Here is a 27,304-nt window from a genome sequence, read left to right as displayed (position 1 = left end):
TCTAGTTTAAAAAATTTTGCTACTGGATATATATATGTACACTTTTTTTAGTGAAGTAACTGAAATACTCTAAAAGGGTTAGATTTCCATAAAGCAGTCTGGGAAATTTCCCCATCTCTAGATTATGTGTTTAAAGGAACCAGACCACACCTACTCTTTCTACTATTACTCTAGGAAAGTACAGGTACCTCCATGGCTGTGATTAATTTCCCATTCCTTATGAAAAGAATCATCGTGCTAGATACCTAATGACTGTGGAGCCTAATGCCTACTTGAATATGGGTGCTTGAGAGAACAAGGCCATTTGTTTCTAATGGTCCTATATACATTTTATGGTGTTTAGCCTTTATAATCTAACCCACCCATCTTTCTGGCTTCCAGATGAGCAACCAAGAAAGTACAGGGTGCAGGAGCTGGACAGTGAGGCTGTGAGATTCACAATATGTTAACTCATGGCCCGTTTGCTCCATTCCAAGGCTGCAGGTAACATGTAAGTGTGTTTAGAAGAGAATGAAATAACACCCACCAAGTGGAGGTGCTACCTTTTATGTTTGAGGGAGAGAGTTACATCTCTGGCAAGCTATCTTAAAGGAATGACTTCTAGGCATAACCTGTGTTCCTATGAGTGTCTGATTCGCCTCAGGTAAAACCCAGCCAAATATTTCCTGGAAGACAGGGGGAGATATGTGGAAACATGTGCAAATCCAAAATTAAAAATCCATGGCTCATAATGTAAGTCAGAGAAAGTGCTAGGATGCCCAAGGCATTTTCTTATGACTCTGTTATCTGCTTTAAAATTTCTGGTGCTGTTGCTGGTTTTGAATTCTTGAAACACTAATGTAGCAAGTAGATAGTCAGTGCCAGAAAGATGGCTCCGAGGTCCAGCCAGCCAATGAAAGAATAGGAAGAATAATATTCCTGACTTCACGAAGCTTATTTTTGTCATATGTGGGATATTATCGTGTAGAAATTACTAGAACACATGAATAACAGGGAGAAAAGCATTCGTGGAGGGGGAAATGCTATTTAAAATGGCAGTGTTTTTGGTGGATTATGCATTGGCCAGGAGAGTCCTGCTTCCACCCGTCCCCACCCCCAGTCTGAACCAAAGCTCAAGAATTTAACGAAAGGGAGGCCTCTATTGGGGGTGCCAGATTTAGCAAATAAAAATGCAGAATGCTCAGTTAAATTTGAATTTCAGGTAAATAAAAAATTTTTTAGCATAAGTATGTTATGCAATACTTGGGATGTGCTTATACTAAAAAAATGATTTGCTGTTTATCTCAAAGTCAAATTTAATTAGACATCCTGTATCTCATCTGCGAATCCTAGCTGCTACACAGAGTAGGAGTAGCTGTATTATATGTTGTTGTCTTTCCCTCACCTCTTGGTTCCCTCATGGTAAGATGAGTTGCTAGTGACACACTGCTCACAAGTAGGGTCCAACCAGGGGTGAGAATACAGCTGATTTCTTGTTATGCTGCAGAACCAAAATGGAGGAGCAGGCTATAAAGTGAATTAAGAACTCAAGAACAGCTGTGAGACAGATTCCCCCTCCCCCCCACAAATTAGCAGATGGAGGTGCCCTTATAATACACAGGATGAAAGACGAGCTTTTGAATCTGGATATTAAAGGAAAAGGTGACTCCAGAAGGCTTGGAAGCCTTGAAGAAATTCTATACTATGGAAATCCTCGGAGTCAGTGAAGGTGGAGGTTCCATAAGCTAGGAAAATGAATGCCTGTTCTGTGGAGTCAGGCTGAGGAAGCTCCTGACTTCATGCCATGCAGGCTTCCAGAGCCAGAGAACACGGGGTGGGGGGGTGAGAAGACAAAGGTAGTAACTAGGATGCATAGGTGGATTTGTTCAATGAATTGTGGAGGGTCTTGGAGACCATGTTAAAGATTGGGGCCTTAATCCATGAAGCAGTGGGGCTCCTCTGGGGGTTTCTGAGCAGGAAATGGCATGATCAGTGTTGTGCTTTAGAAACATTAATCTGGCATCCTCTTATAGAGGGATTGCAAAGTGGAGGCAGGATGATCAATTGAGTGGAGATTCAGTCAGGGCCATGCTAGTTCTATGGCATCTGTGTGTGAATTAGAGGAGGATGAGATGCAGATAAGCTCACTCATTTTGGTAAAAGACTGTGCCAAGGCATGTGGTTTGGTAATTAAGTCAGGAGGTGGATTTTAGCTCCCCATTATCCTCTCAGCCAGTATGGTTGTTGGTTAATTAACACTAGTGGCTTAAAGCAATAAAGGTTTATTCCATGCTCATGTCACAGTCCAATGCCTGTAGGGTGGTTTTCCTCCTAGTGGACACTCAGGGATCTGGGATGCCTACCTTTTTCTTAGCGTGAGATCATGTGGAATATGCAGGCTCCAAGATCACCGAGGCAGGGGAAGAAAGAGCTGGAGATTTTCACAGGGGCATTTATGACCAGACTTGGAAGTGACTTAAATAAGTTCTGTCCACATCCTAGTGGCTAGAACATGGCTCCAACCTGACTACCAAAGAGGCTGGGAAACATAAAGGAGGACAGTAACTTGAGGTGCTCTTGAGTCTAGAAAGCTTTGGGAGATGATTCTAGCAGTTGGAGAAGATTGTAGGGATATTAGGGGAAATCTGATACACTTTATTCAGTTTTCATTTTGACTGTAATAAAAAGAGCAATATCCTTTCTTTTGTGCAAAGCAATTTATTGAGTATCCATACCCAGCAGTTTGGTTTTTCTAGAACTATATAAGTGGAAAATTATGAGTCATGAATACAGGAGGAATCTCCAGATATTACATGGTCCATGATACTGTCAGAGCATGACTGACTTAAGCCTAAAACCAAAAAACCAAACCAAACAAAACCCCCCCAAATCAAAACTATTCAGGTTAGTTTCTACCTGTAAAAATTGGTCTTAGTTCACAAATATCATATGATATCACTTATATGTAGAATCTAAAAAAATGACACAAATGAACTTATTTACAAAACAGAAATAGAGTCACAGGTGTGGAAAACAAACTTATGATTACCAGGGAGAAATAGAGGGGGAGGGATAAACTGGGAGATTGGGATTGACATATACATACTACTATACATAAAATAGATAACTAATAACGACCTACTATATAGCACAGGGAACTCTACTTAATACTCTGTAATGACCTATATGGGAAAAGAATCTAAAAAAGAGTGGATATATGTATAACTGATTCACTTTGCTGTACAGCAGAAAATAATACAATATTGTAAATCAACTATACTCCAATAAAATTTTTTTTTAAATTGTCTTCATCTGCAGCTGATAGTGGAGTTCTAGATTTGATGTGATGAATGTAAAATTTATCCCAGGTCCTTTGATGAGCAAAGTGGTAAGTAGTAATTGGGAGAGAGTGAAGGAAGGATAAAAACTCTCCTACCACAAAATCAAAGTTATCTGTGTGCAATCCTGTTTACCAGAGCTTCACTTAGCCCCCCTGCTACTAAGTTAAGCTCATAGATGACAGATATACTCTTTGAATATTCAAAATACTATTACATGGGCTCAGATGATAAAAATAGACTCCTGACTAATCAGAATTTTGCCGTATTGGCCAACATCAGCCCTGCTATACAGCCAAAGACACTTTAAGGACATGGTTGTGAGGAAGCATAACTATAATGCAGACTTTAAATACATATTTCAGACTCATCCCTATCGTGTCCGTATGTCTTAGGCTTTTCAGGAAAATTCATATTTAAGTATTAGGTTTAGTTGTTAGGTTTAGTTTCACTCCACTTGGTGAAAAAAATATGGCCACCACAGCCATATCTATCTGGGAGGAGTTGGCATATTCCTTCATTGTAAGTTGTGGAGGAGAACTAATCAAGCACATTTTCTCTTAGAGGCACACAGAATGTTAAAAGTGAAAGGACTGTATAGATTATTTTATTAGGCACTTATTTTTAAAATGAAGAATACTCCTATAAAAGGAAAGACAAAGTTAATTGGATTTCTTCTATTATTTAGGAATGTGGACATAAGTATATATAAGGTTTCCTATGATCCTTTAAAAATAGCTATTAAAAGCTATTAGAAATTTATTGGAAACCATTTGCAAGATCTAGCAACATGTAAAGACAAAACTACTTTTATTTAGTCAGATCCTTTCTGTGGAAATAAATTCCACTTTCTTCATTCATTCACTCACTCATCCATTCAGTCAATTACTATTCATTGAGTACATCTAAGAGGCCAGGCACTATTCCAGACGCTAGGGATAACAATGATAAATCCATCTGATTCAGTGATTGTTATAATTTTGCTTTTTTGTAAATGAAATATTGAGCCTGACACAATGAAAAGAATATTTGGTTTGGGATCAGAAGACCTGAATTCTAATTGTGGTTATACTCAACCATGAATTATTTTAATGGTATCAAATGATGATTCACTCAAGCCTCAGATCTCACTTATCTTTAGTCACTTTTTCACCTAACCAGTTATCATGTCTTTTATAATTTCTGGAATTCACCTCCTGCTATCCATTTCATCTCTTGGTTATTTCTTAAATTATTGCATCCAGAGCCATGCCACATATGATTGTGTAGGTCATCTGCTGCGTGTGGCAGAGACATTAGTTCCAGTCTCCCTTGTTGTTAATTCAGAGCTGTATGACTTCTATTGCTACTATTTATATACTAGACATTCGTAAACTCTTTGTTTCAACACATGATAGCATTAGCTTTTTTTTTTTTTTTTTTTTGCGGTATGCAGGCCTCTCACTGTTGTGGCCTCTCCCGTTGCAGAGCACAGGCTCCAGAGGCACAGGTTCAGCGGCCATGGCTCACGGGCCCAGCCGCTCCGCGGCATGTGGGATCTTCCCGGACCAGGGCACGAAACCGTGTCCCCTGCATCGGCAGGCGGACTCTCAACCACTGCGCCACCAGGGAAGCCCAGCATTAGCTTTTAATAAAACTTGTTTAGAGATTAGCTTTTAAAATGTCTGTCTTTCTTATGTGAAGACAGTTTTGTCCCATTATCATAGGGCTTTTACCTTTTTGCTGTTTTTAAAAGGAGCCAAGTGTTACATTTACACAGATTATGATTTCTCCTTGTGACCAGAGCTCACCTTGTGATCAGACCATTGTAAGGCAGGAAAGTTATTTAGTTGGTGGGGAGCTCGATGGTCCACGTGGAGACAAACTCCAACACAGCCCACCTGACTTCATAAACAAAATCAAGACTGACATTCACTAGAACAAATTTACTGGACTGGGAAATTTTCATAGGCCAATATGAAGGCTGAGATTGAGTTGAATTGCTAAGTAGAAGGATAGAGTTGTAAGGTCTACATGTGAACATTAGAGGGATTAGTAGAGTTGTAAAAAATTGACGGAGAAAGCAAGGAAAAGGAGTACAGCTGGGTACCAGAGATGTCAATTCTTGTCTGCCCACCTCCTGCCTCTACTAAAGGGTCTGCCATGCTCATGCCCATACCCCCTGCTGAAGGGGCAACCTCCACGACCTTGACACAGTAGTTTGGATCAGAAGTAATACCTGACTGAAGGCCAGAAGATCTATGATGTAACTGAGTAAAGAAAGACGTGAAGACCCAACAAGATTTCCCTCTCTGGAAGTTGAATGGACTTCTCAGCTGTTTGACATGTGAGTGTAAGAGCCCAGAAGACTGGGAATGTATTTTAAACTTAAATGATCAACTTTGAAATACATATAAGTTAGCCCCACTTGACCCTATCTGTGTGAGTTTACAAGTCTACTTGTAAATCATGCCAGCACAATTTATAGGGGGTTGTTTTTAAAATCTTTACTCTTTGTTTTAAATACCAAGAGTTGTGTTGTAGCATGTACTGCAGAAATGAAATGATATTCAGCCTTTGGTCCAGGAAATCTTGTCAATCATTTTTTTTTTTTCCTTCCTGAGATTCTGTTTTCATGTCATCTTGACCGGATTTAGATCAGATAATAACAGTAGTGTTCACAAAGGCTTGCTTTAGCTCAGGGTTTTTGTAGAACTATAAATGGCTAACATTTATTGTGTGCTTACTCTGTGCCAGGCACTGTTGTTAAGAGCCTTATAAGTAATAACTCAGTATACAGTCACAACAACCCGATGAGGCAGATAACATTATCATTTCCATTTTACATGAATGAAAAAATAAGACAGAGGTTTAAAAACTTTCCCAAGGTCTCATCACTATTAAGTGGCAGAGCAAGGATTCAAATATAGTCAGAATCTACGTTCTGAACCACAACTCTACACTGCCTTGTTCCCATGGAAACTGTAGAAGATCCTGACTAACCAGAGGTTATTACTTTCTTGATTTTCCCCTTGGCAGGTCTATGGCAATGAAAATGAATGAACTCATTCAACAAATATGCTACATAGCGGTGATTAAGACAGATAGGCAGGATCTCTGCCCTCAAGGGGCCTTCTGGTATTTCAGACTTTTGTCAGTTTGGTTAGAGTTAGTTTTTCCCCTCAGAACCCAGTGTTTCCTCGGGTGAAGTCATAGAGTTTTTGCCCCTGTAAAGTGGAACATTGGAACTTTGGTGACTTCAGCGAAGCTCACTCTTACTGGAGCAAGTATTTATAACATTTTGGCAGGGGTAATTATTTTTTTGGCTGGAATTTTTCTCTCTGAAAAAATGCTTTCTCTTTCACCTATCCCATCCTTCCCCAGACTGTAGTTTTAGTTTTGGTTTAAAATTTTAAAGTATAGTAGTAGCATGTACTTGTGTTTGTTACATTTCTTTCAAATGTTTTCAAACATTTTGGGATTTGTTTCTCTTTTTGCAAAGCATTAACAATCCAACTTAACTCAATATAATTTATCAAACTACTATGGCATTGTATCAGGATTAGGTTCAGTGGCATGTAACAGAAAAACCTAGATGATCGAGGCTTAAATAAGATAGAAGCTTATTTCTTTTTTGCATAAAAGAATTTTGGAGGATTGGCATGGAGGGTTCACAAATTTGTCAGGGAGCCAGCCTCTTTCCTACTCACTATTATGCTATCCCTAGGGTATGGCTATTCTCCTCGTGGTCCAAGATGGCTGAAAGGGCTCCAGTCATCATATCATGTCCCAGGTAATAGGATGGAGAGTAGGCAGAAAAAGAGTATAACTCCTTTCTTTTTATGACTTCTTTAAAAAAAAATAGAAGTCCCAAATAATGCTTAGATCTCAACAGCCAGAATTTAGTAATGTGGCCACAGCCACTGCAAAGGAGACTGGGAAATGTAAGATTTTAGTTGATTGGCAATAGGACCATGAAGGAACGAGAGAATAGATAAGAGAGGGTAATATGAAATCTCTGCCACAGGTACTTTTCCTGTAGTTGGCATTTGATAAAAATTTATTGATTCATTTTTATAAACTTGACAATTATATTCTTAGAGGTAGAATTCAAGTTGTCAATAAAGATAATGAATCTAAGATTTTCCCTTTTTATTTTATGATATCATATAGCATATTATTACATTAACTGCATCTAAAGTAAACTCACCTGGAATTCGCTTATGCAAAATGGGAAATATATAGGAAGAATATGGGGGAACCCTTGGAAGAGGCAAACCTAAGCAGAAGGAAAGGCAGAGATTCTACCAATGGTCAAGAAAACCTGGAACTGGGAATTCCAGTATAACAAAGACATTTTCTGCATCTTCTCTGCTTCCTGTCCATTGACTGTATTTTCTCAATACAGAATGTATTTTTTCCACTTGGCAAAAAAACATGTCCAATGACATTTCCCAGATTTTATATCTAGGTGAGACTTGGCATGACCTCTCTTCCAAAGTCTAAAAATCTTGGAGGAATGGCTTCCTTGGCTCATCTTGGGTCTGATATCCACCTCTTGAACAGTTAGCTGTGGTCAAGGGGACAGTCAGCGGTAATATGACTTCTCTAGCTGCCTTCATATGATAGAATTGTGAAATGGGAGGAGTGTTTTTATAGGAAAAGTGTATACTGGCTACACAATTGTATAGACTTCACTATAATTATATATTATGGAAAAACATAGGTCAGCGGCCTGAATTAAATGATAAAGGAGAACAGGATCTATCTTAATGAAAAAAAAAGTTGATTTAGCAATGAATAAACATCCTTTGATATGGCTGCAATATATAGAATGTTTACTATGTGTCAGGCATTTTGCTAAGTGCTTTTTATTTTTTTATATAAATTTATTTTATTTTTGGCTGCATTGGGTCTTTGTTGCTGCACGCCGTCTTTTCTCTAGTTGTGGCGAGTGGGGGCTACTCTTTGTTGTAGTGCGCGGGCTTCTCATTGCAGTGGCTTCTCTTGTTGTGGAGCACGGGCTCTAGGCATGTGGGCTTCAGTAGTTGTGGCTCACAGGCTCTAGAGCTCAGGCTCAGTAGTTGTGGCGCCTGGGCTTCGTTGCTCTGCTGCATGTGGGATCTTCCTGGGCCAGGGCTCAAACCCGTGTTCCCTGCATTGGCAGGTGGGTTCTTAACCACTGTGTCACCAGGGAAGCCCGCTAAGTGCTTTTTATATGTTGAGTCACTTATTCCTCACAACTCTATGAGTTAGAGATTGTTATCCTCTTTTACAGATGGAAAAACCAGGGCTCATGGAGGTTAAGTACCTTTTCCAAGATCATATAGCTAATAAGTAAGCTACTTTTGTCTTAATTTCAAAGTTTTTAACTACCAGGGTAATATACTGTCTCATTACTTCTCCATCTTGAGTTGGAAACTATTGTCATTTTTTTAAAAGTTTAATTTAATTTTTTTATACAGCAGGTTCTTATTAGTTATCTATTTTATACAAATTAGTATACATATGTCAATCCCAATCTCCCAATTCATCCCACGCTCCCCCCCTCACCCTGCTTTCCCCCTTTGGTGTCCATACGTTTGTTCTCTACATCTGTGTCTCTATTTCTGCCCTGCAAACCGGTTCATCTGCACCATTTTTCTAGATTCCACATATATGCATTAATATACAATATTTGTTTTTCTCTTTCTGACTTGCTTCATTCTGTATGACAGTCTCTAGGTCCATTCACGTCTCTACAAATGACCCAATTTCATTACTTTTTATGGCTGAGTAATATTCCATCGTATATGTATACCGCATCCATCTTTATCCATTTGTCTGTCTTTATCCATTTGTCTGTCAATTTAGGTTGCTTCCATGACCTTGCTCTTGTAAATAGTGCTGCAGTGAACATTGGGGTGCATGTGTCTTTTTGAATTATGGTTTTCTCTGGGTATATGCCCAGACTACGGTCGTTTCTGATGAAGCAGTTATTAGGTTTTTTTCCCCTTCAGTTCTGCCATAACAATGCTATGTGAACTTCATAAATTTTGTAACATACCTGGGTCTTCTCTTCACCTGTAAAAAGACTGAGTTGAATCAAATTACTTTTCCCCCTTGTTAATGCAAGTAATATTTTATTTCTGAAGGCAAGAGTATGAGCTATTATATTTTTAATTCATCCAATATTTTTGAGTGCTTCTTGAGCTAGATCTGTGTTAGGAAATGTGATGAAATTAATGATATGCAAGGTGTATTTTCTGCTTACAGCATTTTGGAGAAACAAACAAGCAGAATTATTATTTTGCAGATTTAGAAGTCCACAGAAGATTAGCCTTCAGGAGTGATATAACCTTCAGCTCAATCATATCTTCAAGTGTTCTTCTCTCTGTTTGCCGTCCTTAGTGTGTCGACTTCATTCTAAGTTTAGTTCCTCTTGTGGTTGTTAGATTGCTGCCAGTGGCAATCTGGGTTATAGGCTGACCTGTTCATACTTGGTAGGAAAGAGAGAATCTTCTCCCCAAAGCATGGGCTCAAAATCCTTCCTTTCAGTTGATGGGACCAGTTTACCCCAGGACTACAATGGTTTTCAAGTGTAATAATTAGGGTAGTCTAGGACCTAGCATAACTTAGATTCTAGGTCACACAGCAATAAAAACAAAAAAAACCCCAAATCTCAGTAGCTTAAACAACAAAGGTATAGTTTTTACTCAAACTATATATCCATTCTGACTTGATAAGGGTGGGAGGTGGGCTGTTCCACATTGTTCTTTCTTGGGGACCTAGGTTGACAAAGGCTGTATCATCTTCAACAATACTGGTCTTGAGACTGGGGAAGAGTAACACTAGATGGACTTATACTTGCAATTAGGTGTTTTATCTGGAAGTGACATATATCACCTTTATCCACAACCCACTATAGACTAGTGACTATAACTAGTCACATGGTCCACCGAACTACAAGTGTTGGGGTGGGTGGCAGGGATGTAATCTCTGTATGTGCCTGGAAAGACAGGGTAAGCCTTACGAGCCTCTACCATACAAGGGAATTCATTTACTGATTGACTCAGACTAATTGAGTTGCCCTTCTGTAGCCGGAGGTTGGATGGTTACCTAAAAAACAAACAAATAAAAATAAAAACAAGGAACTCAATAAGGAAGGAACAGGAGTAGATGTTGAATAAGAAATCAACAGTGTGAACTATCTGATACTTTATCCTAATGGAGAAGACAGTAATTTCAGCCATGCAGGCAAGGAGGGATAGTTTGGCCAGTTTCATCAGTCTTTACATCAGTCACTTTATTTAACCTTCTGATTGGAAAGACTGGCTTTGGCTCTTTAACGAGTAGGTGTAGTTAGACAGAGTTTCTATTTAAGGAGTTGGCTCAAAAGTGACTTAAAATATTTATTGGATTTGAAAGTATGGACTGTTTTTCCATATTTCATTGTTGTAGTTACTACCAATGGTGTGTCAAACTAGCTAGGTTTATTGTTTTAGAACTGGCAAACAACTAAAGTTTATCTAGTCCAACCCTTCTATTTTGCAGATGAGAAAACTAAGGCCGAAATTGGTAAAATGATTATCTCAAGGTCACACCTTCTTGCATGTAGTAATAACAATGCTGTGCTTTGGATGATTTGCTGCAAAAAGGAATCCTCTAAGTAAAACGTAGCTAGAGCAACAATTAGAAAACAAGAGCAATTAAAATTTATCAAGAATGTTTCTAGGGTGGGCTTCCCTGGTGGTGCAGTGGTTAAGAATCCACCTGCCAATGCAGGGGACATGGGTTTGAACCCTGCTCCGGGAAGATCCCACATGCCGCGGAGCAACTAAGCCCGTGTGCCACGACTACTGAGCCTGTGCTCTAGAGTCCGCGAGCCACAACTACTGAGCCTGTGTGCCACAACTACTGAAGCCTGTGCGCCTACAGCCCGTGTTCCCAACAAGAGAAGCCACCACAATGAGAAGCCCGCGCACCGCAACGAAGAGTAGCCCCCGCTCGCCACAACCAGAGAAAAGCCCGTGTGCAGCAACGATGACCCAGTGCAGCCAAAAATAAAATAAAATAAAAAAATAATGTTTCTAGGGCTGATATTCAGTTGGTCCACAATGACAGAGATGGAGAATTTTCTAAACTATTTGGTAAGTAGCTGCTGCTGAACCTCCTGAGAGCCTCTTCAACCTTTCTCTCTGATCCCCCCAACCATTGTAATAAGGGGCCCACCTCAAAGGGTTGATTTGAGAATTAAATAACGGAGGTAAAGAGCTTATTATGGGGCCTGGCACTCAGCAGTATTACACCTCATCTATTATTTTTATTATAGTCATTAATGAAATGGTAGTCAATTTCAAACTAGTTCCTACATGAATGTTCAAAATTTTGGAAATGTGATAGTATTCAAGTTCATTAACTTTGATCTAGCTAATCTCTCAATAAAATGGCCACTCATGTACTCACTAACTTTCATTTTGATCTTTTCCATTGTCTAATGGTTAATTCCTCCTCACCCCATCCACAAGACTCCACAGCTCTAGTTGATGACTAAGAATTTCACGCAGGCTTATGAAAAAGAATAAAATGTATGGACAAGGTTCTATTAGTTCTCAGTACAACATGTCATGAAGAATGTTCTGTACAATGATTAGTTCTCAGTACAACATGTCATGAAGAATGTTCTGTACAATGTTTTGTTGAGCAGAACTTGCCTGTAAGTTTTCAGATAGGCAGAGATAGGCGTAAAACCTAGTTGGTGAGGGAGCCATGGAGGAAGTGGTGGAGCAATTCTACTTGCTCAGGCAAATATAAGAAACTAGGGATGATGAGAGGCAGAGGCAGGCAGCTGGGGTAAGAAGAGCTAGAGGGCCTAGAAGCAGAGGGGGAGGCTGGAGCTTATGGAGAAAACAGCCTTTGACAGAGATGTCTTCTGGTGGCCAGAGATGTTTAGAATCTTTTGGGGATATTTTCTCTGTCAGAAATTTAACCTAGCAAGAAGAAGGCAGAGTTTCAGTAATTATCTCTCTTGTGAGAGTAAAAGAAATGTTTTGTTTTTTTTCGGTACGCGGGCCTCTCATAGTTGTGGCCTCTCCCGTCGCGGAGCACAGGCTCCAGACGCGCAGGTTCAGCGGCCATGGCTCACGGGCCCAGCCGCTCCACAGCATGTGGGATCTTCCCAGACCGGGGCACGAATCCACGTGCCCTGCATCGCTAGGTGGACTCTCAACCACTGCGCCATCAGGGAAGCCCCAAGAAATGTGTTTTTTAAAAACTGGAATTGTTGGGAATTTTATGGAAATTCATTATTGGCCTGGACCTCAATGTGTAAAGATTGGTTCTCACAAATCAGTTGTTTAACTGATACTTCCAGTTCTGAGGTGGCATCTAACTGCTGGGCATGTCCTGGAAAGGGCTTTGATAACAGTGTTCTGTCAGAGGCTGTGACGCACACTGACTCAACAGAACACAATCCTAATTGCTGAAGAACTAGTTTTTGAGTATATTTTAGAGACACCAAAGTTATTTGGTGTTTCAATATATATTATGCCACCCTATTAAAGTGCACTAAATCCTAGATGAACATTCCTTGGACAGAATTTTTTATTTTTTTTTAGCAGAAGGAGGTAGAGAATATAAATATTTCAATGCCTAGGTTTTTGGAAAGGAAAAATGAAGCCCAGATTAAAAAACCCAGATGTTTTGAGGCAAATATAAATTAAAGCTTTGAAGTTGGAGATCTTAAAATATTATACAAGGTAAGCTTTAAACATGCTTGCTAAAATATTTTTTTAAAGTGCTGTTTAAATTAAAAAGTAAATATCCACCTCATCTCTGACTTCTAAAAATTACCTAGAGTTTGACTGATAAGACTTTGGCTTTAATCTATCTTACTATGTCATAAGCCTAAAACTTCTCATAATTTCCAACAACTAAAGTATGTGGCTCTTATAGCAGAATTTTGCTCAATTTATAAGCTTAGAGCAGAAACCTCTTCAGTGGAGGATAGCACCCATGGGTTAGATAAATGATGGTTGAATGATGGTGTCTAAACTCTGAGCTAGAGTATCATTCTGGCTCTGCCAGTATATTTTTGTGTGACCTTAGCTAAGTCAGTCTACTTTTCTCTCAAATTTCTCTTCTTACAGGGAGATAACAATCATAAAATGACTGGAAACTACCACTTCGCTGACAGCTTTTTGTTTAAAGGTCTGAGGATAAATACCAGTCATAAGGTCCAGCAAACCTCTTTCAGAGGAAACTGAACTTCTTGAGGACAGGAACTTTTTTCTTCTTTGAATCAGCAGCATCTTATTTGTATTTCTGTAATACAGTTTCTGGCCTATAAAAAGGTGTCAGTAAAAATGTAAATTTATTAGTGTTTTTAGGCAGATTGCAGTCTTGGCAGACCACTGCCTCTTAGGTCTCTTTTCTGTGATCCGTTCATACTCGGCATGTAAAAGGCCGCCGCTCTTTGCTCTGGGATAAGTACCTAAGGCATTTACTTAAAAACACCCAAGTCTAGAGAAATAATTTTTTTGTGTTTAGGGCACCATTTCCTTTCCCAAGGTATTGCACCCCAGGCTTGGGATCTGGGTCCGCAGGCTACAGGGAAGAGTTCGGTACGGGAAGCTCATCCTCCCACCCTCTGATTGGCCGGCTCGCATTCCACTCACGCGGCTCGCGTCTCTGATTGGCCTCCATGGCACTCCCCTCGGCCCGCGACTACTTTGTGTGCCTGGGCTGCGCGATCAGGTCCTCCGGCTCAGCTCGCCGTCTGGGCTTGACTGGTCTAGCTCTTCGGCCCACTGCTCTGCATCGCGGGCGCCAGGAATTTCCCGAGTCCGAGCGGTAGGAAGCATCCTAGGGAATAGCCCCCTCCCCCCCGCCCCATGTTCTCCTTCCCGTACTGAATAAACTTCCGCTTCGGAGGGGCTGTTGCAGCCGTGGGTCGGGGGAGAGGCCAGGCACCGAACTCGGGCCCTCGTGGCGGCGGGTGTGTGTGTGTGTGTGGGTCTTTCTGTCGGGGTGAATGTGGAAGACCAGCTCTCACAAGATAAAACAGGGCTTCGCTAGTCGCATGTGGCTGCGATGCCATTCTATGATCGTGCTGCAAGCGGCAGCGGAGCGGCCAGACCTGGGCTGCAGGGGCTGAGCAGCAGCGATCACTCCTGAAAAGTAGCAAGGAGCCTGCTCCAGATCTCCAATACCAGTGCTCCTTAGGGCCGCGGGCTGAACTGGCACGGGCCAGTCCGTTTCCCGGCGGTAGAGAATACGGCATTCCCCGGAGGTGGCGCTCCCTGGAGTGGAGAGCCCGGCTCCACTCGCGCCCCCTTTAGCCTCCGGCCTTCAGGCGGTAGAGGGCGGCCTACGCTCGTGTCGGAGCCGGCGCCCGCGCGCACATCTGCTGCCCTGCTGGAAGTCTCCGGGTCCCGCTGTAGCCCGCAACTCAGCCGGGCGGTGGATGCTGCGACTACGTTATCAACGGGCGCGGCGAGAAGGGGGCAGGGAGAAGCCCTGGCACATGCCGGGGTCCCCGTAGGTGGCAGCGGCCAGCGCATGCGCGCCTTCTCCTAGAAGCCTGGAACGCTGAGGGGCGCGCGCCCCCATTCGCGCGCGCGCCCCCATTCGCGCGCGCACGCTTGCGCTAGCCGAGGCTTCCCCGCCTGCGCTCGTTGTCAGAGCAGCTCCGGCGCGTGCGCGTGTTATCTCCGGCCGACCGGAGTAGCCGGTTTCCCTCCGCTCCAGGCCCCCGCCCGCCGCCGCCCCCTCCCAGCCCCCGGCCGCCCCGTCCCCTTCCTCTCCTTGCGGAATGGGGCCGGCGTTGCTCGGGGTCGCGCGCCCGGGACCCGGCTCACGCTCGGTCTCGCGCTGTCAGCGACTGCTTGGCTCGCGCCGCCTCGCGCTCTCCCTCAGTCAGTGGCGCCTAAGGCTCCGTTAAGCAGCGGCGGCGGCGGCGGCGGTTCCTGTTTCCGTTTCTTCCTCTCCTTCAGTAGGGAATAGCATCCTCCATCCAGCCACCCCTCCCACTACCCCAACGCGGGGCAGCTGCGGCTGAGGGCTGTAGCGGCGGCGGCGGCGACTGGGGAACTGCGGAGACCGCCTCTGCTCCCGCTTCGGGTAAGGGGGCGTTTGGGAGCCGGCCCCGCACGTCTTGGGGTCTGGGGCTGGGCAAGCGCGGAATCTCAGGAGGCTCTGGGGAGGTGCCTGACGGCCGTCGCTGCTCTTTTTCCCCAGGCAACCCCCCGGGCCTGTTGCTGCCACTGCTGCTGCTTATCCAGCGGCTCCGGGGAAAGTGGGGAGGGAGCCCCCGGGACCCTCTGGTGGGTGCCTTTGCGGTGCCCGGGGGGCGCGGGCAGGGGACTAGGGGCGCCTGCCGCCCCGGCAGGGGCGTGTAGCGGCGCGGCGGCTGCCCCCGGCGTCGCGCATCCTTGGTTAGGGAAGGGGCCGAAGCCGAGGAGAGGAGAAGGGATGGGGGCGGGGGTGGGAGGTGTCCCTCTTCTCTCCAATACACCTACCTACCTTTTCGCCAGCAACTCGCTCCATGTTGTTACAGACAGTGGGGAAGAGCATTCCTGTGCGTTAGGGGCTTTCGTGAGTGGTTCTCCGGCTGGAAATCGGGGAGTGGACCCGTGCAAAGATCCGCTCCCGGCGAGGGGCCAGTGCCAGGGCAGTGCACGGTGTGAGTGCCGCTGCACCCCCGTTTGATGTGGAAATGATGAGTTTGCGGCTTTAGAGTATCCAAACTTATTTGGGAAGGTTAAGTGAGTCCCTATTTATTAGTTAAAGGTTTGCCCTGCAAGAGTGAGTGGGCTGTCGTGTGCAGCACCTGTTTTTCACTCATAGTGGGGTTTGCAATCCTCAGCCCCACAGAACGTCGGAGATGCAGTGTATTTCTTAAGTTAAATGGCAGTATCGTGGTTAAAATTTATCCTTGGTGAGCTTTAGCGTTTTGCTGTATATTACTTTTGATTGAGGCCTTGGATAGAGGCAGGGAGAGGTGTTGTTTCTTCTTCCCATGTTTGAATTAATTTACAGTTGACTTAAGCCAACTAAAGAAAGTGGACCTGGGAAAGCCAGAACCTCCTAAAGAAACCACAAACCTCAAGGGAACGCAGACCAAATTTCGACAAAAGTTTTCTATCAGTTTACAATTAAACTCATCACAAGTAACTGATTGAACTTTGGCTTGGCTCTCTTTAGAAACTGCAGGCAAGGTTTAATTATAGTTTCTTTATCCCCTGTTATTCTTGGGGTTAAGTGCATATTTATTTTTTTTGATTAAATTTTGTCTTTATGCATACTTCTTTTAAAGGGTGCATCATATAGGAAACATTTTAGGAGAGTAATTTGCAGCACTGTAGAGTTATACTGAAGTATAAGCTGTATTCTCTCTTCTTCAAAAATAACTTAAAATTAACCTAAAATCCTATGCCGTATAATAAGGCTGCATACATTGCTAGCCTTGTGAAATATATCATAAAGTGTATATAGAAAGTCTTAATTACTTGATTTATAACTACTACAATAGTAGGGATAGGGTGGGAATTCAAACATTTGAAATTGTGATTTTACAGCTTAATATGTAAAAATGCGGGGAGTTAGAAACGAATAGGATTTAAGGAACATAGAAGGATGATTTGGAGGCATGAATTTTCTTTTCCTGCTTTATAAACTGAGAATTCTTGAATTGCTGAACAGCTGGAATGAAAGTTGCATAGATTGCAGAAACATGCAAAATGTGTCTTTGATCAAGTAGTGAGTTAACATGAAGAGTATGTTGTGGTTTATTAGGCTAGTGATCAAAATAATTTCCATAAAATATAGCATCATATAGATTGTACTTTAGGATGTTCTTAAATTGAAATAGTCACTTGAAGTTGTTTCCCTACAAGTCAGTTTTATTTGAGACATATGGAATTGAAAAAACAGTACCTCTGATTACATTCTGCAGCGTTTGGTTACAGATTTTAACTAGTTATTTTAAGGAATTGGAGTGTCTTTAAAAGTGGTGAATTTTGAAATTGCTAGTGGCTTGGAAAAACTTGTGTTTCTTACTTGTTTGTTTTTTTAAGTGCAGTTATATCAGTAGGTTGGTCTGGAGGGGGAGCTAGTGCCAAAGCAAAGCATGGCTTAGTATATGTTTGAACTTTTAAAACACCCCAAACTGGATTTTTATGACCAGAAGAAACATAAACTTAATTTTTAGTTAAAAGAATAAGGGAATTTTTATATGGATGTATGTCTGTAGATCGTTATTTGTGGAGTATATATATATATATATATATATATATATATAGTATATTACAAATTAGTTAAAAATATCTTTCATGATCTGAAATAATGGGAAGTAAATGCGTAACGTTTATTGAATTTCTGATTTAAAATCTCTGAAAATATGTCCCTAAACTTAAGGGTGTATGATAGTAGTTTCTTAACCTTCTTGTGCATTGCATCAGAAAGGAAGGAGTATATGTTGACCCTTTGTGCATGTTGCATCTTCTTAAATTTTTTCTTTATAATATCTACAGTCCTAAAATTTCAAAAGAGCTTCAAGTAGAGTCTTATAAGAGCAAAGACATCAAGTGTGTAGTAAGCTAGGTATTTATCAAAAGTAGAGATACTTTTAATAAAGAAATGGATCCCTCAGACATCTGGAGAGCAGGATCCCAAGGTCACTTCTTAACCTCTGTCTCCTGCAGTATAATGCAGTGAGTCCAGACGATCTGTGAAGTTGAACTTGTGCCTTTGAATATGAAGCAGTTATTTTTTGATCTATGGCACTTTATTTAGGTTTCTGAACCGTAATCAGTTAGGTTTTGATTTTACTTCTCACAGGTCACATATTCTTCAAATTCAAGGGTAGAATTGATAGTGTGTATATTAAAATCAATAGAATATTTAGTTTTCTGAGGGTAGTGGTTTGGTTGGTTGTCCTCCATTGCTCTTCATTGTGTAAATAGAATTTCAATGCTGCTAAAATAAAAAATAGATTCTTTGAAAAAAATTAAAATATCTGTAAGATACAGAATAGTAAGGTGTTTACTATATTTAAGGGGTTAATGCTGTAAATTAATCAGTTTTATAAGACATTCTAGAATATTTTTATATCTTTTTTCATTTCTTTAATGATTATTTTTGATTTACTATAAAGTGAATTTAGTAAATCTCTTGGTTTAATTAAATGGTGAACGCACCCATTTCATATTATAGCACATTTATAAAAGCAAAAGAAAGTGTTTTCATTTCATAATCATAAGAGTAAATATAAAAATAAACATGTAAATACGTTTCTTTACTTAAAAATAAAACAAAACTAAGATTCTAAACAACTCTGAAACCAGAAGTATTGCTTTTATAGTAATTTTCTACTCTGCTTCAGTACTGGTCCTATTGGTACTTTTCAGATGAAACATCAACTTCCAGTCTTCTGCAGTCAACTGTAGTATAGTAGGTGTAGGATTTAGAGACTGCTACAAGATTTCCCTGTTTCTTCTCTTGATGATTCTCTGGCTTATATTTCTGTACCAAATAGTATATGGTTTTGCAGTTTGAATTGTTATTAAATTGTAGTTTGTTATAATGAGAAAAACATGTTTAAAAGTAAAAGATGTTTACAACTGATTAAAAAAAAAAACCCTTTTAAAATTCCGAACAGAAGAATGTTATATGGGGATGTGTATGCATTTAAGATATATATATGTATATATATGTGTATATATACATGTGTGTGTGTGTATATATATATATATATATATATATATATATATATATATATATAAAAACAGATCAATCTCAAGTCTCAACCTTCCTTTCTCTCTACATTCTACTCTCCTGCCTACATCTCCCCTTCTCCAGCCATCCTCCATCATCCCACAGTTTTCTCCTTGGAATAATTAGGAATTCAAACCAATAAAATGAATCATATCATTCACTTGGCATAGCTTTTTCTTCCTTGATTAAATGACTTTATATCAATATGTACAATATTCTAAACATATAGCTTAGACTATACAATACTGTAGATTTTCCTATTAATGGTGGAAGAGCACATAAGGGCCCAAGGGGTTTATGCCATGTATTTCAATGTAAGAGTTATTCATACTGTTTACAGAAAGTAGAGCTATAGGGTTAACTTCATTTACTTTTTTAAAAAAATAGACTTTATTTGCTAAAACCCAATACCACACTGATTTACTACTTTTTAAAAATATCTTTTGTGATAGTTTTTGTGTGAGAAAATGACATGCAAAGGGGAAATGTGTTTTGAATTTTAAGTTTTTTAAAAAATTGACAAATTATATCAATATAAGGCTGGTACAGATGTAGTTCAAACTTGCCTTTGCTGTCGTTCTCTTTTGCACTGGTCTGTAATATAACCTCTTCATTAAAGCACTGGAATAAAACTTTGAAGATCACTACTGAAATGCTCCCTATATTTATTATATCTTAGAACTTGGGTTTTTTTTTAATTAAACTGATTCAAGGATAAACTGAGTAAACGTGACTTAACATTTATGTTAAGAAGATCAGACTTAGCATTTCTACTTGTCACAGTCTCTATGACTGGTTAGTGTAAATAAAGTTCACATTACAAAATAAAGTGTTGATACTAATCTTAGATTTAGATGTAAATGGGAAATTAAGGTCATGTTTATTTTACAATCTGAGTTATGAGAAGCATTACATTATATGAACTTTAAATGCTGTAACTTTCTGATTATAAATGAACAAAAGTAAAGTGAAAATGGGAGATTGTTATATTTGATTTACCTCAAATATACAACTAAAATGAACCTGTTTTGTGTCTGTAAAGATTCATTTAAGACTGTTAATGAACCATGAATGAGTTTTAAATTTATACTAATTTATGGCTGGTTATTTACATTTTATCCCTTAGATGAGATAAATGCCATTTAATATGCCATTAATACCTAGAGCCAGAGTAAATTTGCCTGTAGTAAAAAATGATATTTACAAACCATCAAACTGTAAAGCATACTAACGTTCCATAATCTAGTTTCTAAAATCACTTGTATAATTTTTAAAATATAATTTGTTGTAATATCTTGATAAAGTAGTAAAGGTGGAAAAATATAGTTTGTAGCTTCGGGACAGTCAGTGAAGGGAGGGGGGTTGAGAGAGGGGGTGTACTGGTTGATGAGCCTGCCTTATTTGGAGTTAAGGGAGATTTCTTCAGTTTTTTCCTCTCCATCCACTTCCTTCTTCTCCCTGTTTGTTGTCTTTCCTCTCCCAACAGTGGTGGAAAATGTGGGAGTTTACCATCTTTGTAGGGTTTTTGTTTCCTTAGAGTTCATAGAACATTTCCTAGTACAACATTACCTTTTATGTTACAATAAGTTTATTATAATGATTTCATTTTCTTTTGCAGCAGTAGGCAAGAGACTTGAAGTTCAGTTGATGTGGGGTTCAATATTATTTATTAAAAATGATTTTGTAACTCTGTATAAAAAGGGGTATGGGAGATTTTGGTTCATTGTTAAGGGTCCTGTATCAGTCACATTATTGTTCTGCCTACTGTTAGTATATGGTAATCCCTTCTTCCAGTTTCTTGGAATGCAGTCTCATGCCTCCTCTGCTATTTCTGTCTTCATCTATGGAGTTTCTGAATACAAGGAATTGTTTTTAGAATATCTCTTCACCTTCTTCGTGTCCCTCATTGCAATAATATAATGTAAAAAAAAAAAAAAAAAAACTGCCCCAAACAATAAGAACCTGTGTCCATTGAAGAGAACCAGCTCTGAAACTAAAATGGACAGCAGTGTTCTCCATTCATGGCAGTAGTTTTAGCAGATTTAAGCCAGTTATTGTGGAAAGTTCATAAGGAGAAAGTGTATGTTTGATAATTAGGGCCCTAATCATTAGAGATCTGACTGATTCGATTTCTTTAACACATGGAATTGTACTTATACCTGAAAGAGATGTATTAACTAGAGATTGTTATTTTTTGTGTGTCTTGAGTTTTGTGAATAACTTCTTAATTCAGTCAGTTACCAAATGGCAAAAGATTGTAATTTTGAGAAAATCTGTTATTTAAAATTAGAGCTTAAGCCAGGCTAAATATTTTGTTTTCTTTTTATAAGTTTCAGATTTTTCTTCCTTATTTATTTATTGTATATGTGTGTGTGTGTATATATATATATATACATATATATTATTGGAGTAAAATTGCTTTACAATGTTGTGTTAGTTTCTGTTGTACAATGAAGTGAATCAGCTATTTGTATACCTATATCCCCTCCATCTTGAACCTCCTTCCCATCCCCCCCATCCCACCCATCTAGGTCATCACAGAGCACTGAGCCGAGCTCCCTGTGCTATACAAGCAGGTTCCCACTAGCTATCTGTTTTACACATGGTAGTGTATTTATGTCAAACCTAATTTCCCAATTCGTCCCACCCTCCCCTTGCCCACCCTGTGTCCACATGTCCGTTCTCTACATCTCTATTCCTGCCCTACAAATAGGTTCATCTGTACCATTTTTCTAGATTCCACGTATATGCGTTAATATATGATATTTGTTTTTCTCTTTCTGACTTACTTCACTCTGTATGACAGACTCTGTAAGTCCATACATATCTATAAAATGACCCAATTTCGTTTCTTTTTATGGCTGAGTAATATTCCATTGTATATATATGTACCACATCTTCTTTATCCATTCATCTATCATTGGACATTTAAGCTGTCTCCATGTCCCGGCTGTTGTAAATAGTGCTGCAGTGAACACTGGGGTGCATGTGTCCTTTTTTTTCTTTTTTTTTTTTTTTGTGGTACGTGGACCTCTCACTGTTGTGGCCTCTCCCGTTGTGGAGCACAGGCTCTGGACGTGCAGGCTTAGCGGCCATGGCTTATGGGCCCAGCTGCTCTGCGGCATGTGGGATCCTCCCGGACCAGGGCATGAACCTGTGTCCCCTGCATCGGCAGGTGGACTCCCAACCACTGCACCACCAGGGAAGCCCCATGTGTCCTTTTGAATTATGGTTTTCTCACGGTGTATACCAAGTAGTGGGATTGCTGGGTCATATGGTTATTCTATTTTTAGGTTTTTAAGGAACCTCCATACTGTTCTCCATAGTGGCTGTATCAATTTACAGTCCCACCAACAATGCAAAAGGGTTCCCTTTTCTCCACACCCTCTCCAGCATTTATTGTTTGTAGATTGTTTGATGATGGTGTGAGGTGATACCTCATTGTTGTTTTGATTTACATTTCTCTAATAATTAGTGAAGTTGAGCATCTTTTCGTATGCATCTTGGCCATCTGTATGTCTTCTTTGGAGAAATGTCTATTTAGGTTTTCCACCCATTTTTAAATTGAATTGCTTGTTTTTTTTGATATTGAACTGCATGAGCTGTTTGTATATTTTGGAGACTAATCCTTTGTCCGTTGCTTCGTTTGCAAACATTTTCTCCCATTCTGAGGGTTGTCTTTTTGTCTTGTTTATGATTTCCTTTGCTGTGCAAAAGCTTTTAAGTTTCATTACGTCCCATTTGTTTAGTTTTGTTTTTACTTCCATTACTCTAGGAGGTGGGTCAAAAAAGATCTTGCAGTGGTTTATGTCAAAGAGTGTTTTTCCTCTAAGAGATTTATAGTGTCCAGTCTTACATTTAGGTCTTTAATCCATTTTGAGTTTATTTTTGTGTATGGTGTTAGGGAGTGTTCTAATTTCATTCTTTTACATGTAGCTGTCTAGTTTTCCCAGCACCACTTACTGAAGGGGCTGTCTTTTCTCCACTGTATGTTCTTGCCTCCTTTGTCATAAATTAGGTGACCACATGTGCGTGGATTTACCTCTGGGCTTTCTATCCTGTACCACTGATCTATATTTCTGTTTTTGTGCTAGCACCATAATGTGTTGATTACTGTAGCTTTGTAGTATAGTTTGAAGTCAGGGACCCTGATTCCTCCAGCTCCATTTTTCTTTCTCAAGAATGCTTTGGCTATTCAGGGTCTTTTGTGTTTCCATACAAATTGTAAAATTTTTTGTTCTAGATCTGTACAAACTGCCATTGGTAATTTGATGGGGATTGCATTGAACCTGTAGATTGCTTTGGGTAGTATAGTCTTTTTCACAATACTGATTCTTCCAGTCCAAGAACATGGTATATTTCTCCATCTGTTTATGTCATCTTTGATTTCTGATGAAACACATTTCATCAGTGTTTTATAGTTTTCTGAGTACAAGTCTTTTATCTCCTTAGGTAGATTTATTCCTAGGTATTTTATTCTTTTGTTGTGATGATAAATGGGATTGTTTCCTTAATTTCTCCTTCTGATTTTTCATTGTTAGTATATAGGAATGCCAGAGATTTCTGTGCATTAATTTTGTATCCTGCAACCTTAGGAAATTAATTGATTAATTCTGGTAGTTTTCTGGTGGCATCTTCAGGATTTTCTATGTATAGTATCATATCATCTGCAAACAGTGACAGTTTTACTTCTTCGTTCCAATTTGTATTCCTTTTATTTCTTTTTCTTCTCTGATTGCTGTCGCTAGGACTTGCAAAACTATGTTGAGTAAGAGTGGCGAGAGTGGACATCCTTGTCTTGTTCTTGATCTTAGAGGAAGTGCTTTCAGTTTTTCACCATTGAGTATAATGTTTCCTGTGGGTTTGTCATATATGGCCTTTATTATGTTGAGGTAGGTTCCCTCTCTGCCCATTTTCTGGAGAGTTTTTATCATAAATGTGTGTTGAATTTTGTCAAAAGCTTTTTCTGAGTCTATTGAGATGATCATATGGTTTTTATTCCTTAATTTGTTAATATGGTGTTTCACATTGATTGATTTGTGTATACTGATGAATCCTTGCATTCCTGGGATAAATCCCACTTGATCATGGTGTATGATCCTTTTAATATGTTGTCGGATTCTGTTTGCTAGTATTTTGTTCAGGATTTTTGCATCTACGTTCATGAGTGATATTTGTCTATAATTTTCTTTTTTTGTGATATCTTTTTCTGGTTTTGGTATCAGGGTGATGGTGGCTTCGTAGAACGAATTTTGCAGTGTTCCTCCCTCTGCACTTTTTCAGAAGAGTGAGGATAGGTGTTAGCTCTTCTCTAAATGTTTGATAGAATTCGCCTGTGAAGCCATTTGGTCCTGGACTTTTGTTTGTTGGAAGATTTTTAATTACAGTTTTAATTTCATTACTTGTGATAGGTCTGTTTATATTTTCTAATTCTTCCTGGTTCAGTCTTGGAAAATTGTACCTTTCCAAGAATTTGTCCATTTCTTTGTGGTTGTCCATTTTATTGGCATATAGTTGTTTGTAGTGGTCTCTTATAATCCTTTGTATTTCTGCGGTGTCACTTGTGATTTCTCCGTTTTCATGCCTATTTTATTGATTTGCGTCCTCTCCCTTTTTTTCTTGATGAGTGTGGCTAAATGTTTATCAGTTTTGTTTATCTTTTCAAAGAACCAACTTTTAGCTTTATTGATCTTTGCTATTGTTTTCTTCATTTCTATTTCATTTATTTCTGCTCTGATCTTTATGATTTCTTTCCTTCTACTGACTTGGGTTTTCTTTGTTCTTCTTTCTCTAGTTGCTGTAGGTGTAAGGTTAGATTGTTTATTTGAGATATTTCTTGTTTCTTGAGGTAAGATTGAATTGCCATAAACTTCCCTCTTAGAATTGCTTTTGCTGTGTCCCATAGGTTTTGGGTCATTGTGTTTTCATTGTCGTTTGTTTTTATGTATTGTTTTATTTCTTCTTTGATTTCTTCAGTGATCTCTTCGTTATTTAATAGTGCACTATTTAGCCTCCATGTATTCGTGTTTTTTACAGTTTTTTTTCCCTGTAATTGATTTCCAGTCTTATAGCATTGTGTTCAGAAAAGATGCTTGATATGATTTCAATTTTCTTAAATTTTCTGAGGCTTGATTTGTGACCCAAGATGTGATCTATCCTGGAGAATGTTCCATGTGCACTTGAGAAGAAAGTGTATTCTGCCACTTTTGGGTGGAATGTCCTATAAATATTAAATCTATCTGGATTGTTGTTTCATTTAAAGCTTGTGTTTCCTTATTTATTTTCTGTTTGGATGATCTGTCCATTGGTGTAAGTGGGGTATTAAAGTCCCCTACTGTTATTGTGTTTTCTGTTGATTTTATGGCTGTTAGCATTTGCCTTATGTATCAAGGTACTTCTTTGTTGGGTGCATAAATATTTATAATTGTTACGTCTTCTTGGATTGATTCCTTGATCATTATGCAGTGTCCTTCCTTATCTCTTGTAACAGTCTTTATTTTAAAGTCTATTTTATCTGATACGAGTAAAAGAAAGCTACTCCAGCTTTCTTTTGATTTCCATTTGCATGGAATATCGTTCTCCATCCCTTCACTTTCATTCTGTATGTGTCCCTATGTCTGAAGTGGGTCTCTTGTAGACAGCATGTATATGGGTCTTGATTTTGTATCCATTCAGCCAGTCTGTGTCTTTTGGTTGGATCATTTAATCCATTTACATTCAAGGTTATTATTGATATGTATATTCTCATTACCATTTTTTAAATTGTTTTGTGTTTGTTTTTGTGGGTCTTTTTCTTCTCTTGTGTTTCCTGCCTAAAGAAGTTCCTTTAGCATTTGCTGTAAAGCTGGTTTGGTGGTGCTGAATTCTCATTGCTTTTGGTTGTCTGTAAAGCTTTTGATTTCTCTGTTGAATCTGAATGATATCCTTGCTGGGTATAGTAATCTTGCTTGTGGGTTTTTCTCTTTCATCACATTAAGTATATCCTCCCACTCACTTCTGGCCTGCAAAGTTTTTGCTGAAAAATCAGCTGATCACCCTATGGGGATTCCTTTCTATGTTATTTTTTGCTTTTCCCTTGCTGCTTTTAATATTTTTTGTTTGAACTTAATTTTTCTTAGTTTGATTAATATGTGTCTTGGTGTGTTTCTCCTGGGGTTTATCCTGTGTGGGACTCTCTGCGTTTCCTGGACTTGGGTGACTGTTTCCTTTCTCATGTTAGGGGAAGTTTTCCACTATAATCTCTTCAAATATTTTCTCAGATCCTTTCTTTTTCTCTTTTTCTGGGACCTGTATAATTTGAATGTTGGTGCGTTTAGTGTTGTCTCAGAGGTCTCTAATATTGTCTTCAATTCTTTTCATTCTTATTTCTTTATTCTGCTCCTCAGCAGTTATTTCCACCGTTCTGTCTTCCAGCTCACTTACTCGTTTTCTGCCTCAGTTATTCTGTTATTGATTCCTTCTCGTGTATTTTTCATTTCTGTTACTATGCTGTTCATCTCTGTTTGTTTGTTCTTTAGTTCTTCTAGATCTTTGTTAAACATTTCTTGTATTTTCTCAATCTGTGCCTCCATTCTATTTCTGAGATTCTGGATCATCTTTACTATCATTACTCTGAATTCTTTTTCAGGTAGATTGCCTATTTCCTCTTCACTTATTTGGTCTTGTAGGTTTTTACCTTGCTCCTTTATTTTGCTGTCTCTTTTTTTTTTTTTTTTTTTTTTTTTTTGGTGGGTGGGTTTATGTTCCTGTCTTACTGGTTGTTTGGCCTAAGGCTTCCAGCACTGGAGTTCATAGGCTGTTCGGTGGAACTGGGTCTTGGTGCTGAGGTGAGGACCTCTGGGAGACCTCACTCCTATGACTGTTCCCTGGGGTCTGAGGTTCTCTGTTAGTCCAGTGCTTCAGACTCGGAGCTCCCATCACAGGAGCTCCAGCCTGACCCCTGGCTCATGAACCAAGATCCCACAAGCCGTGTGGGGTGGCAAGGAAAGAAAAAAAATGAAGAAAGGAAAGAAGAAAAAGGAGCAGAACAATAACAAAGAGTAAAAAATAAAATAAGGTTAGAAAAGTAGCGGATATGTTAGAAAGAATAAAAAAGTAAAAATATAGATGAAACAACAACTGGAAGTTTTTTTTTTTTTGTCATAATGAGATATTTATTGGGACTCATACAAAAAGGACTAGCTCAAGAAGGAACGTGGCAGAATTACAAAATTATGAAATCCACAGTCCAGGAAAACCTGGACCAAGGAAGCACT

The 27,304-nt window shown here is 39.5% G+C and overlaps 1 protein-coding gene across 3 annotated transcripts in view; it reads left to right on the top strand.

The window, feature by feature from the left end:
- Positions 1-14,025: 14,025 nt before the first annotated feature.
- FUT8 (fucosyltransferase 8) overlaps positions 14,026-27,304 on the top strand; it is a 324,774-nt gene continuing 311,495 nt past the window's right edge. The window contains exon 1 of one of the 3 annotated variants that reach the window (XM_082649604.1): positions 14,026-14,126. The gene's annotated coding sequence lies outside the window, so the exon portion shown is untranslated. Of the gene's footprint in view, positions 14,127-15,308; positions 15,396-27,304 lie in introns of those variants that run through there. The other 2 variants (XM_082649605.1, XM_082649606.1) reach the window with 2 other exon arrangements.

The sequence above is a fragment of the Grampus griseus genome, assembly GCF_964374135.1.
Source record: "Grampus griseus genome assembly, chromosome: 2".
NCBI classification, from domain to species: domain Eukaryota; kingdom Metazoa; phylum Chordata; class Mammalia; order Artiodactyla; family Delphinidae; genus Grampus; species Grampus griseus.
Note: the sequence above shows the minus strand (reverse complement) of the source record. Positions and strands in the feature narration are given on the sequence as shown.